Source organism: Arachis duranensis, chromosome 2 (assembly GCF_000817695.3).
Source record: "Arachis duranensis cultivar V14167 chromosome 2, aradu.V14167.gnm2.J7QH, whole genome shotgun sequence".
Lineage (NCBI taxonomy): Eukaryota > Viridiplantae > Streptophyta > Magnoliopsida > Fabales > Fabaceae > Arachis > Arachis duranensis.
Window position 1 is genome coordinate 62745053 of NC_029773.3, and position 13967 is coordinate 62759019.

A 13967-nucleotide genomic window follows, 5' to 3' on the forward strand; every position below is an offset into this window, starting at 1 on the left:
AAAGAATCTGGGCTTCACTTAAAACTCCGAGATATTATTGCTTCTTAATTTCTTTTAATTCTATTTTATTTATCTAGTTGCTTGAGGACAAGCAACAGTTTAAGTTTGGTGTCGTGATGAGCGGATATTTTATACGCTTTTTGGGGGTAATTTCATGTAGATTTTAGTATGTTTTAATTAGTTTTTAGTGGAATAATATTAGTTTTTAGGCAAAAAATCATATTTCTGGACTTTACTATGAGTTTGTGTGTTTTTCTGTGATTTCAGGAAATTTCTGGCTGAAATTGAGGGAGCTGAGCAAAAATCTGAGTTAGGCTAAAAAAGGACTGCGGATGTTGTTGGATCCTGACCTCCCTACACTCGGAATTGGCATGAGTCTCTAAATCCCATTGTTGGGGGTGAGGAGCTCTGCAGCGTCTCGATGAATTAATACAATTCTTTTGTCTTCCATTCAAACACGCTTGTTCTTATCTAAGATGTTCATTTGCGCTTAATTATGGAGAAGGTGATGATCCGTGACACTCATCACCTTCCTCAGTCCATGAACGTGTGCCTGACAACCACCTCCGTTCTACATCAGATTGAATGAGTATCTCTTAGATTCCTTAATCAGAATTTTCGTGGTATAAGCCGGATTGATGGTGACATTCATGAGAATCCGGAAAGTCTAAACCTTGTCTGTGGTATTCCGAGTAGGATTCTGGGATTGAATGACTGTGATGAGCTTCAAACTCCTGAAGGCTGGGCGTTAGTGACAGACGCAAAAGAATCAATGGATTCTATTCCAACCTGATTGTGAACCGACAGATGATTAGCCGTGCTGTGACAGAGCATAGGAACGTTTTCACTGAGAGGATGGGAAGTAGCCATTGACAACGGTGACACCCTACATAGAGCTTGCCATGGAAGGAACCTAGCGTGTGGAAAAGGATTTCAAGGAAGAGTTAAAGTTCAGAGGACAAAGCATCTCCAAAACTCCAACAGATTCTCCATTATTAAAGTAATAACTATCTATTTTATGCCCTTTTCTTTATTAAAATACGAGGCTAAAGAACCCTATTGGTATCCTGACTAAGATTAATAAAATAAACATAGCTTGCTTCAATCCAACAATCTCCGTGGAATTCAACCCTTACTCACGTAAGGTATTACTTGGACGACCCAGTGCACTTGCTGGTTAGTTGTGCGGATTACAAATTCGTGCACCACAGGCCTTTAGAGCATTTTGTTAGACAGGAATGATTCAGTTATAAACGGTAAAAACTATTCTGCCATGGAAGTTGCTTATCATTCTTGGCTTCTAGCAAAAAATTTCTCCTCAGCTATCTTTTTGTCATGTCTTGCTTCATGCCCAAATCTTTTATCAGTGTCGACGACCCTGCAGCTAGGTTTGTCAAATTAAATTGTGATGGAATTGTTCTTGAAAATGTTGGAAGAGCTAGATTTGGATGTTTGATTAGAGACCGTAATGATAATTGACTACGAGGATGTTCTGATAAAGCTTTGAATCAATATTTTGAGAGCTAAACTATTTGCTATTTCGAGGGGGTTGATCGTGTCTTGTGAAGATCAGTTTAAGAATGTCATTCATGAAACTGACTTGCATAGGTATTCTTATTAACTAACGATTGGAAAGAGCCATAATCATGAAAACAAGAATATTACAAAAGGATTTTTTGAATTGAAGTAGTGAAAAGCTTAAGTTATCTATTTTGTCCTTGTCTAAAAGAAAGGCTAATAAAGTAGCAAACTTGATGGCTAAAGAAGGGTGCCTTGAAGAAGATGCACAACTAGATTCAGATTTGGTGGAGTGACTCTGCCCAAATTAGGGATGGGGATAGGATAATATTCGGATATTTATGGTAATTATCCGCATCCGATCCAAATTTTGCGGATATTATCTGATCCGCAGAGCTATCGGATCGGATCAGATTCGATCCGCACTATGGCAGGATCAGATTGCAGATTTGGCAGTGATATCCGCGAATCCAATCCGCAAATCCGCATATTCGCACATCTCGTATAAATAGCATAGTTTAAGAAAGAAAACTCTAATGGGATATGGATTTTAGTGTATTGTTTTATGAATTTTATGATATTTTGTTTTTAATTTTTTATGTTATACTTCAACTTATAATAATTAAACTTAAATCTTGTGTTATTATTTTTTTGTTATTCAAGAAAACTTTTATTGATAATATTTTAGGAGTAAATAGGCTTAAACAAGTGAACAATGAATTTTTTGGATTTTTTTTGTAAAAACAGCCAAACAAAATCTTAAAATAGTTTTTTTAATTATGCGGATATACCCGAGATCCGATCCGCAATTCGACCTGAAAAAATGCAGATATCGTATCTGATCTGATCCGATGAGTGTAGTACGAATTGGATAGAATTTTAGGCTATATCCGGTCCAATCCGTGTGTAGTCTTAGCCCAAATAATTCTATAATTTCGGTTCTGACGAGTGATTGTGGTTCTTAGTAATTAATATTATTTCTTATTGTTTTCTATTTCTATTTTCTTCTTTCTTATTTTATTTTGTACAACCAAAAAATAAATTACACATTGAAAATATATGAAATAATACATATATTTATAAACAAATACATAATAATTGATTTTTTATATACAAATAGTATTTTTTATCTACATATATATTATTTATGCCGAACAAAAAAATAACTCTTGTGGAGTACATGGGAGTACTAGTGCTCTGTTAGGGTTTTTAATAGAGTTTTTGCTGTCGTCAAGGCTACACTGTCAACGTCAATTCAATTTCAACACAAATCTCTGACTACTAGTTTGACAAAGATAATCTATGTAATCTACATGGTTGAGGCAAGGAGGGATGAAGATCGGACGGTAGAAGACAGGCGAGGTAGGAATGTGATTCTGCTGGAAGAGGTAGACATATCAGAAGGTATTAACGCTTGCTCCAATAGTCTCTATGGCAGACTCTTTGCTTCCAAAACCTTCTTAGTTGGAACCGTGGGGAATGCTTTAAAGGCTATATGGGGAAATCCGGAGGGATTTAGCATGAGTGACAAATGGGATAATTACTTCCAATTCTTTTTTAATAAAGAGGTGGATGTCTTGCGTGTTGAACGTGGTTTTCCATAGCTATTCAAGGATTACGTGCTCCATGTCAAGAGATGGAAGGAAGATCAGAACGGTGATGAAGAGATTATTTCCAATTTTTCAGTTTGGGTTCAATTTTGGAGTTTGCCAAAATCGTTTAAAACCCTCGAAGTTGGACGTAAATTGGGAGAAAGGCTGGGAACAGTGTTGGAGGTAGGTAAATTTCAGATGAGAGGCAGAGAAACTAGGATTGTAAAGGCCAAGATCAATATTGAAGCTACCAAGAAAGTGAGGGATCAGTTAATTATTGCAGGACATAATAAAAAGGAGGTAGAGGTGGCATTGCGCTATGAGAAACTTGGAAAGTTCTGTACCTACTGCGCAAAATTGGGGCACGAGGTGAAAAACTGCCATGATCTACTAAAGGACACAGAGAGTGATAGGGCAAAAGATGATGACATTGGAGAATGGGTTAAAGCCAGCCAAGTTGGAATACGAATTAACTCTGAAAGAGAAAGAACATTCAACAACTCAGCCCAAAATCAGAATAAGGCTACTCAACGTAAGAAAAAGCCGGTCTTAAACTGCTTATTAGAGGAATTTGCAGGGATGTCAATGCAAAAGGAGGAACAAAGTTTGAAACCACAAAACGCTAGAACAAGGCAACACCTGAGTCACCTTAATCAGCCAATTCTAGAATAGAATGCATGGAGGTTATCATAGCTGGTCAGTCCAATGTCAAAGAAGATGAAGGACAACCTATGCAATTCACTATTGGGCAATGTCTCACAATAGAAGAAGGCAGGAAGTGGAAAAAATTAGCAAGACAAGGTGCTGGAGGGTTGGATACTAAAGCTGGATCCAAAAAAAGGTTGATGAGTAGTATAGTTGAATGATCTACAAAGAAAGCAAGAACAAATGATGAAAATGCAGTTGAACAGGGGGTGGAGGGTGCCAGCCTACAAATGGCACCCAAGGCGCTACGAGAACTATAGTTTGGAATTGTCGGGGTTTGGGGAGACCTCTGACAATTCACACCCTAAAAGGGATATGTAAATCCCACTCCCCTGAGATTGTGTTCATAAGTGAAACAAACACCAATCTCGACAGGTGGAAGCAAAACTCCGGGCATGCAGCTATGAAAACTGGCATATTGTTAACCCGTCAGGAATGGCAGGAGGACTTGCGTTAGCTTGGAAGGACAACATCAATGTTCAAATTATAAACAGCGGAAAATTCTTTGTAGCAGCTGAAGTTAAGGAGTTCGGAAACAATGGGGTATGGACGTTCATTGGTGTCTATTTGAGCTGTTCGGAACAAATTTGAGCCTTACAGTTTGAGGAGCTTACAAAAATGAGTCAACAACTGGAAGGAAAATTGGTAATAGCGAGAGATTTTAATGCTATAATAAGTCAAGCGGAAAAGGAGGGTGGAGGCCAAAAATCAGCAACTACCATTGCAACATTCATTAATTTTATTGATAGCAACGAATTAGTGGATATTAGAATGGTGTGGTGGCCTTTCACGTGGACAAATCGAAGACAAGGAGAGGCTTTGGTGAAGGAGAGGCTTGACCGCTATTTAGTAGGGATGGGATGGAAGCTGAAGTTTCCGAATGCAATGGTGCACAGGCTCATATAATCAGGCTCGGATCATGCTCCTATCTTGATGGAAACTGAACCTCAATCCAGGCATAGTAAAAGGCGTATTAATTACCAGGAACGTTGGTGTGGAGAAGATGATGTCAAAAGAATTGTTAGTGAAGTGTGGAAAATAGAAGTAGTAGGCTCGGCTATGTTCTCCTTAGCCCAAAAGTTGAAAGAATGTAGACATATATTAGTTCAATGGCAGATAACTCACAAAGCAAACTCTCGAAAAGAAATTGAGGACCTTCAAACTAGCCTAGAAGAGCTGCGGGTGGCTGGAATCAATGGGGGAGAGGAGATTACGAGATTGGAAGAGAAGTTGGAGCTAGCATATATGAAAGAAGAGAGCTATTGGAGAGAAAAATCTAGAGTCAAATGGCTAAAAGAAGGAGATCAGAACACCAGATTCTGTCACCAGAAATTTCAATCAAGGGTGCGAAGGAACATAATTTGGAGATTAGTTGGGAGGAACAATGAGATTGCGTCGAAATCGGAGGATATTGCAAAGGTAGCTGAAGACTACTTCTGCAATAATTTTAGTTCTTCTTGTTCATTTGATCCGAATCCATATTTGGAGGATTTGCAGCCTAAGGTTACAGCTTCCATGAACCGTAAGCTTCAAAGGCCGCTAACTATGGACGAGGTCAAAAGAGCTACGTTCGGTGTTCATGCTCAGAGTGATCTTGGTGATGACGGGTTTACAGCTAAGTTTTTTCACTTTTTCTGGGATATAGTTGGAAGTGACGTTTTTAAGGCAGTGCAAAGTTTCTTTCATAGTGGCAGAATTCTAAAAAGTTTCAACCATACTCAAATTTATTTGATTCCAAAGGTGCCAGATGCCACTGACATGACTCAGGTACGACCGATTAGTTTGTCCTCAGTTTTGTATAAAATTATTTCTAAAGTTATAGTGCACCGACTACAAGGTATTATGAATTTAATCATAAGCCCAAATCAGAGTGTTTTTCTCAAAGGTAGACTCATTTCAGATAATATTCTAATTGCCCACGAATGTATGCACTATTTGAAAAATAAGAGAAGTGGAGCAGATCATGAGATGACTATTAAACTAGATATGAGCAAGGCTTATGATAGGGTTGAATGGCACTTCTTATGGTACATCATGGAAAAGTTGGGTTTTGATGCTAAATAGATTAACTGGACTAAGGAATTGGTAACGACTGTTTCTTACTCTATTATTGTGGAAGGGCAACCTTTTGACTACTTTTGGCCAAATAGGGGCATCCGACAGGGTGATCCCCTATCTCCATATCTATTTCTTTTTTGTGCAGAAAGGCTTTTCTTCTTGCTATACAAGGCAGAGCAAAACAAATTAATTCAAGGAGTTTAAGTTAATCGGAGATGCCAAACAGTTAATCACCTTTTGTTTGCTGATGATTCAATCCTTTTTTGCAAGGGCTCACCTAACACAAGTCAAAGCATTTTGGAAATGTTAGAGATCTACGAGGGCTTCAATGGGTAAAAATTCAATTTGAACAAGTCGGCCATCTTTTCTAGTCACAACACACCTTAGAACACAGTACTAGCAATTGCGCAGACACTAAATATTGAACATATCGGATCCCAAGACAAATACTTAGGGCTGCCCTCGATAGTTCAGAAATCAAAGAAAGCAACCTTTGGAGCTATCAAGGATAAAGTTCAGAAGAGGATTATGGGTTGGAAAAGAAGTTTATTATCCTCAGGTGGCAGGCACACGCTATTGAGAGCAGTGGGGGAAGTGATTCCTATTTATACACTCTCTTGTTTCAAGCTCCCGGACACGCTGTTAACTGAGATTCATAGCATGCTCTTGCAATTTTGGTGGGGTAAAAAAGGCGCAGAACGAAGAATGGTTTGGATTAAATGGGATACAATGACGAGACCGAAGAAAGATGGAGGGTTGGGGATCAAAGACCTAAGGGCACAAAATTTGGCCTTATTGGGCATGCAATGTTGGCGTCTAATGAAATACCCTAATTCTACACTGTCAAGAATGTTCAAAGCTAAATATTTCAGATATACAAATTTCTTACATGTAGAGATAGGAAGCATACCATCGTAGGGCTGGAGAAGTGTTCTTGAAGGCTGCAAGGTGATTGAGAAGGGCTTGTTATGGAAAATAGGCTCTAGTGCTAATGTCCGCATCTTCCATGATCCTTGGCTCCCACTACCATTGCCCTTTAATGTCCCTCAAGCTGCAGTCACAATCCCACCGAATCTGCAAGTGTATTATGTTAATGCGCTACTAAATCCTGATAGAAGTTGGAACAGAAACCTGATTGAGTCAATTTTTTCAGTTGATATATGCAATAAAATTTTTTCCATTAAACCAACAGAGGAGGAGGATGAAGTTAATTGGTGCTGGACAAAATCTGGTATATACGAAGTTGGATCAGGATACAAAGTTGCTTATGAGTTCTTTCATTCTCCTACTTCATTGATGCCTCAGAACATACAGAACAACAGAGTATGGAATAGCATTTGGGAATTGAAATTATCTCATAAAATTAAAATTTTTTTATGGAAGAGTCTTCATAAAAAGCTTCCGGTTTTGCAACAAATCAATAGCCGGTTTGCATCCACCCCTGCCACTTGCCCAAGATGCATGCTGAAAGATGAATCAATTTCTCATGCTTGTTCTAATGCCCTCTGTCTTCAATAATTTGGAGTCTAAACTTAATAACTCCTGACTTATGGCAGCGAGAAGAGGAGACCTTCATCGATTGGTGGCAATGAGCCTTATCTTGGGTAGTGGCTCAAATCGAAGGTAGACAAAAGATCCTCTTTATCGTGGCACTGTGTTGGAGCACTTGGAAAGCAAGGAATATGTGTGTCTTTGAGAAGCTAATAAGCCCAGCGCCGGAGATATTGCAAGAAGCTAGTAATCTAGTGCGTGAACTCAATAGTCTTACCTGATGAATGCTAATAATTTCTCTTTATTCTTACTTTACTCTTTCTTAAACTATTTGTCTTCCAATCACATTTAGTGATAATTGGGAATACCCAACTTCTTTTGTACTTCCTTATAGAAATATTATTAATTTATAAGAATAGAATAATATCTATCTTTGAGAAAAAAAATATATTGTTTACACCGTGTATACCATATTACACCTGCGAATATTTTTTTTAAAGATTTTAAATTTTATGAATCCATGTATTAAATTGTTCAATAGGGTTAAATACTTTTTTTCATCCAAAATCTTAGGTAAAAATCAAAATCATCCATATTATTTTTCTTTTTAAAATCATCCTTAACAAAATTAATAATCTTTTAAACAAATTCTCCCTCTCTAACACCAATCCCAATTCTTCATCCATCAATTTAAATCCATCACAACATTAATTACTCTTTTGATTCAAACAACAATAACAATGACAATAATATTAAGAAGAGAAAATTAACTTGTGAATTAATAGAGAATGAAACACTGAAAAGGGAGGGAGAAACCTTTGCAGAATTCAAGAATCACAATCAATTTAGTGGCGAAGGAATCCTTTACAACAGCATCAGAATCGGTGAAAGTCTTTAGTATTATCGCAGCTAGTTTGACGGCCCGTCAAAGAGTTTGGTGACAACAGCAACTATAGTAAGTGAAATCAACAACACCCACAAATTGATAAAAAAAAGAAAACAAAACTCCTAGCAAATTAATCTAATTTTACTAATTAATACTAATTTTTAAATATAAAATTTTTTATCACAGCAACAAAAAGTTAAACTAATATAGAAGGTTTGTCCTTAAGTACAATCCAAAAATGTAATAACTGTCCCAACACAAAAAAAATTCCTTAAATAATTTGCTGTTGTTAATATTCCTTTTCGCAACAATTTAGATGGTGGGCCTAACAATAATGATATGCTCATCAATGCGGGTCCCATTGTTACAGGCAAACTCCAATCACATTTTAACAGTTTAAATTTATACATGTATAAATTTTTTGGCCATCTACATATTAAGGAAGACATGATGGGAATATAGAAGTGATAAAGAAGATTAGAAATTTGGAATTACTGGCATGTACTAATTTAGGATAGGGAGGGGTTTTTTAATTTTATTTTTGTCGAGGATAGTTTTGTGCAAAAAATAAAATTGGGATAAAGAAGCGTGATTTTAAAACTATTTCTAACTTTAAGTATGAATTTGATAAAAAAAAATATTGGAGATGATTTTGATTTTGGCCTAAAACCTTAAGGACGAGAAAAAAGGTTCTTTTTGTTGCTTATGATATCCTCCAACTCAGCGGACTAAGAACTAATCCACCGCAGATTTGAACTTTATTTAAGGATATTTCGCTGACTCCATTGGCCAATAAGTTGTTGCATACACAAAGCAGAATTCGAACACCTGATGCTTGTTTAAACAGACAATTGAATTGACCACTCAACCAATTCAAGTTGGTTCGTGAAAAAAAATACTTAACCCTTGTTTAATATAACAAATTCTAAAAATTTTGGACATAAGTAGTCCAAAATTTGAGGGCAAATGACTGAAATAAACCAAATGCATGAAAAATTACATATATCACCCAAACCAAATAATGGTACATAGATCTCCCAAAGAGTGTTACTATGTAAATCAAATCAGCATAATTTGAATTACAATTTCTAGTAATAATTCGAATTAGGCTGCATAGATTTATTAGAAAAATTTGAGATACACATAAATTGAATTCCATCTCAATTTAAGCATGCTTTAAGTAAATCGATACATGCTCCATAGATTTAGTAAGCAACGCAGCCGGTTTTACCTATCCATAGTAATTCGAACGAGAGTAGTTCAATTACCCCATGGTTTTGTGCCCATAGTAATTCGAATTGGGTGGTTTTGATTTACCCAATAGGAAATCTATCCCCTAATTCGATTTATGTAAGAACAAGTGCTCAATGTAAATCTACTTGTCCTGTTTCGATTTACATGCACGGTGGCTATATATATAATTCGAATTCACTTCATTCGAATTATATTTCACCACCCCATACCCCACCAAATCTAGAGAAAGTGACGCAGCCTATCAAAATGGAAGACGACCCGAATCGAATCTACCACTTGGATGGAGTCGCACATATCGTTGGTAGCATTTATAACGAGGTTAGTAAAATAAAATTTAAATTTCATTTATTTTCTGTAAAAAATAAACTATGTGTTAGTTTTGTTTAAATCGGTTATATCTTATTTATTAACATGATTAGAATGTGTAAACTTAAAGTAGTAGTTAAAGATTTGATTTAGGGGTAGCAATGTGTTAAAAGCTACTTACTGATATTAAACTGTTTAGAACTTGAATATTATAATTGATAGAATCAGTAAATCTCGAACAGGGGTTAGATTATTGATACAAGGATGGTAGTGTGTTAGAGTATACAAATAAAAAATGCATGTTGGATAAGGAATTCTAAGAGTTTAATAGATATCTGGTTAAAATAAATCTACAATAAAAATTATCCGTTTTAGATATATTTTTTTGTAATTTTTATGATTGTAAGAGTATTTTTTCAATGTCATGCAATCCTACCGCTGCATCTTGAACATGAAGAGGCAGCATGGTATCCCGTTAGATGATAGGATCATGTTGTACGTACAGATGGCTGGCCTGGCCCATTTTGCAAGACTTAATGATCACTGGTTTATGTTGGATGAGCCATTAGTCAGTGCATTTGTGGAGAGATAGCATCCGGAGACTCATACCTTTCAGATGTCGTTCGGTGAGTGCACGGTTATGTTACAGGATGTAGCCTACCAGCTAGAGCTCCTGATCGACGGTCAGTACGTTAGTGGATGTTTGACGAACTTCGAGTGGTACATCAAAGGAGGTCGTCCGACGTGGGCTTGGTTTGAGGAGTTGTTGGCTGTGATACCGCCACCGGACTGCATCGATAAGTTCACTGTGAAGTGCACTTGGATGCAGCAGATGTTCAGTGACCTTCCCGAGGGGGTAGACGAGGAGACAGTCTGGAGGTACGCTAGAGCGTACATTATGATGCTACTACCAACGCAGCTCTTCAGTTACAAGTCAGGTACTCGTATGTATATCAGGTGGCTTCCCTACGTAGTGAGGTTAGAGGATATGGACAGTTATAGCTGGGGATCTACCGCTCTGTCGTGGTTACACAGGTGCCTATTTCGGGTAGCCAACAAGAACGTGGTTAAATTGGCAGGTCCTCTACAGCTCCTTCAGTCATGGATCTTTTGGAGGTTCTCAGATTTTAGGCCCGACGGGTTTGATGCCTTTCACTGGCTGTTGGCATCGATGTACGCAATTGACTACTAATTATTTTCTGTGTTGACATTTTATATTTATATTTTTGTCAGTTGTTAATAACATTTATTGGGTGGCAAGTAGTCAAGTTAGCAACCGACGCCGAACGAGAAGGGACTTCGATTCGCGTACTGCAGATTGTGGATAGATTTACTTCGTCTTCATGATGTGAGTACTAAATAGTTTAGTGTTTAGTTCTTGACTTATTTTGTGAGGTTACTGGAGATTAAGCGTTATGTTGGACCAAATTGCCTTTTTAGTTTGTTTGGATGCCGTATAGCTTGTCGGACCTCTTGCAGGTAGTGCATCCCAAGATACTAGAGCCACGTCACACAACGTTATGGAGGTCCGCGACGGCATTTATAAACTTTGCTATCATAGAGTGGCATCAGGTGGATTGGGTTCTACCTCAGCTTGGAGGAGTACAGTATCGGCCGCTGTCCACACTGAACATCGATTTTCTGATGTCGAAGGACGACCGAGGTAGCGATTGGTGATTTTCTAGTACGTTACAGGGATGGCACATTTATTGGGATCACATGGTAGACCATGTCTTACGGTTTGATGTTGTTTCTGATCCAAGACCTTCTCATGAGTACATAGATTGGTGGTATTAGTATAGGAGGTGATTCTTGTCGCCTGAGCTATTACTCGGAGACCCCAAAGTAGACCTGATCCTGCCGGAGGCATTGTAGAGAGGTCCAGGTCAGACTTTACTAATGGATCGGATGCGTGATATTCTGGAGGTGTGAGTGGAGGTGGCTTGATGGTGCCATCGGTGTGCTGGAGGGAAGGGGTAGAGGTCGTCGAGGGGCCAAGGGTGGCGGTGGTCATCGAGGCAGACCTCGACGTGGAGGGTGAGCCGGAGAGGATAATGGTAGTGGTGGTGGTGGTCCAGATGACTATGGCGATGATGAAGGTGATGGAGGATGCGGTTATGGACATGACACTAGAGTTGGTTCTAGTTGGGGTGGACATGATGGTTTTGTGGGTGGCACGAGTGGAGTTGCTGATGTTGGTGGAGGTAGAGGAGGTGTTGGTGGTTGGGGTGGTGGTGGTGATGGAGGTGGTGGTTATGGCGGTGTTGGGTGCGATACCTTTGGTGGTGGATCATTTTGTGATGGTGGAGGGGGAAAAGATACTGGGCGAGAATTCGGTGATTACTTTGTTGGGTGTCCTAGCAATGACGGGGATGTACATAAGAGTCAAACGTAGATTAGCCCAAGTGAGATGCTATTCAACTTTCTAGGCAACGATAGTCTCGACGCGAAGTACAGAGGGTCACGCTTTCTTAAGGAGATTAGGGTCATCATGTAGGATGATGATGTGGCATGATGCAGATCTCAAGTAGGTGCCCCCTAGACACTGCTAGGTGTAGACCTGAATGAGACACCATCTGGACCCGTCTATGAGACTTTTGCGTTGGGTGGGATTCCTACCTCGGCATTTGCTACAGGTAAAACTACACAAGCCGGGCCATCGACGACACACGAGCGTATACCTCTCGAGATGGAGCATGAGGGCGACAAAAATGACGAGATGGAGCATGACGGTGACAGAGATGATGGCGATGATGTTCCTTTAGTGCAGAGATCACGGAGGATCAGGCGCCCTACCGTTGTGGCACAGGATCGCATCTCTTTTGATTTAGTAGTTTGCCGTGTTATTATTGAGTTATTTTAAGTATGTTGTTTGTTATTTAAGTTTGGTACTCATGTTGTATGTTATTTAATTTTTGGGCTCGTGTTGTGTGTTACTTAGACTTGGTACTCGTGTTATATGTTATTTATGTGTGGCCTGAGCACAGTTAGACACATTTACAAGCAAAATTTCGATTACCAAGTGCGAATGCAACAGGAATGATATTGGAATTGCCGTCTTGAGCAATCACAACTAGCAGTGTATCACCGTATTTGCCGTACAAGTGGATCCCGTCGACACTAACCAGAGGCTTGCAATGTCGGAACACCTCGATAAACGGTGGGAAGGTCCAAAAACGTCCGTGGAAATATGCTTGCTCCTCATCCACTTGGCCACCCAGTCGCACAAGACTTGTCCTCAGTACTGCAACACTACTCGGCATTGTCATTTGCAAACCTAGCACCCATCGTGGCAACTCATTATATGACTCTTCCCAGTTTCCGTAAATCTGAGCCATGGCCTTCTGCTTAGCCATCCAAACCCTCCTGTAAGTCGGTCTGAAATCAAAATAGACCTATGTCGCATTCTAAAGTACCTTGACCGACACTGCAGCATCGACTCTAATCATAGGCAGTATGAAAGTCGAGATCACATGGTAATCTAGCCTCTTATGATCACTGAAAATCGAAGTGGCCAGACAAGTATGCAGTCTATTGTACGTTTTACCTCCCACATACCTCTGCGGTGCCGGAGACTGATACAAATAAACCATGTACACCCATTGTCAAAATACTTACACTTTCCATGGTACTTGTGGTAATCGGATTCCAACACTTTAAACTCAATCCCATCTCAGATGCTGTAAGTCTTCACGCTTAACACGACCTCTTCTTTATCCTAAAACTGCTGACCAACTTGGAACTCAGCTAGTCCTCCTGTATCCTGTGCGTCTTTGGCGCCAAATCCGACAGGCACGACAGGTTCCCTCTGCTATCTCATAGCATCCAAGTCCAAAGCTGGAAAGTGAGGGGAGGGGGGTATTGAGGAGTTTCTGAACTAGTTGCTCTAGCACCCCCAGCTGGAGTATTCCTCGCATCTTCATCGTCACTATCATCGGCAATCGTGGCGGGATCCACATCATCATCATCCTCATCTTGGAATACATCTTCCACACCATCCGATGCTCCACTTTGTCGAGATTCTGGTAACACATCATTAATGCCGGCCATCACAATCGCAACATCAACTACAGGCCCAGTGTCAACCCTTTCTTTGTAACGAGTGAGGTTTAGATCAGCAGTGAAGGACGGGGAGGCCACCAAAACTGCCTCAGGCT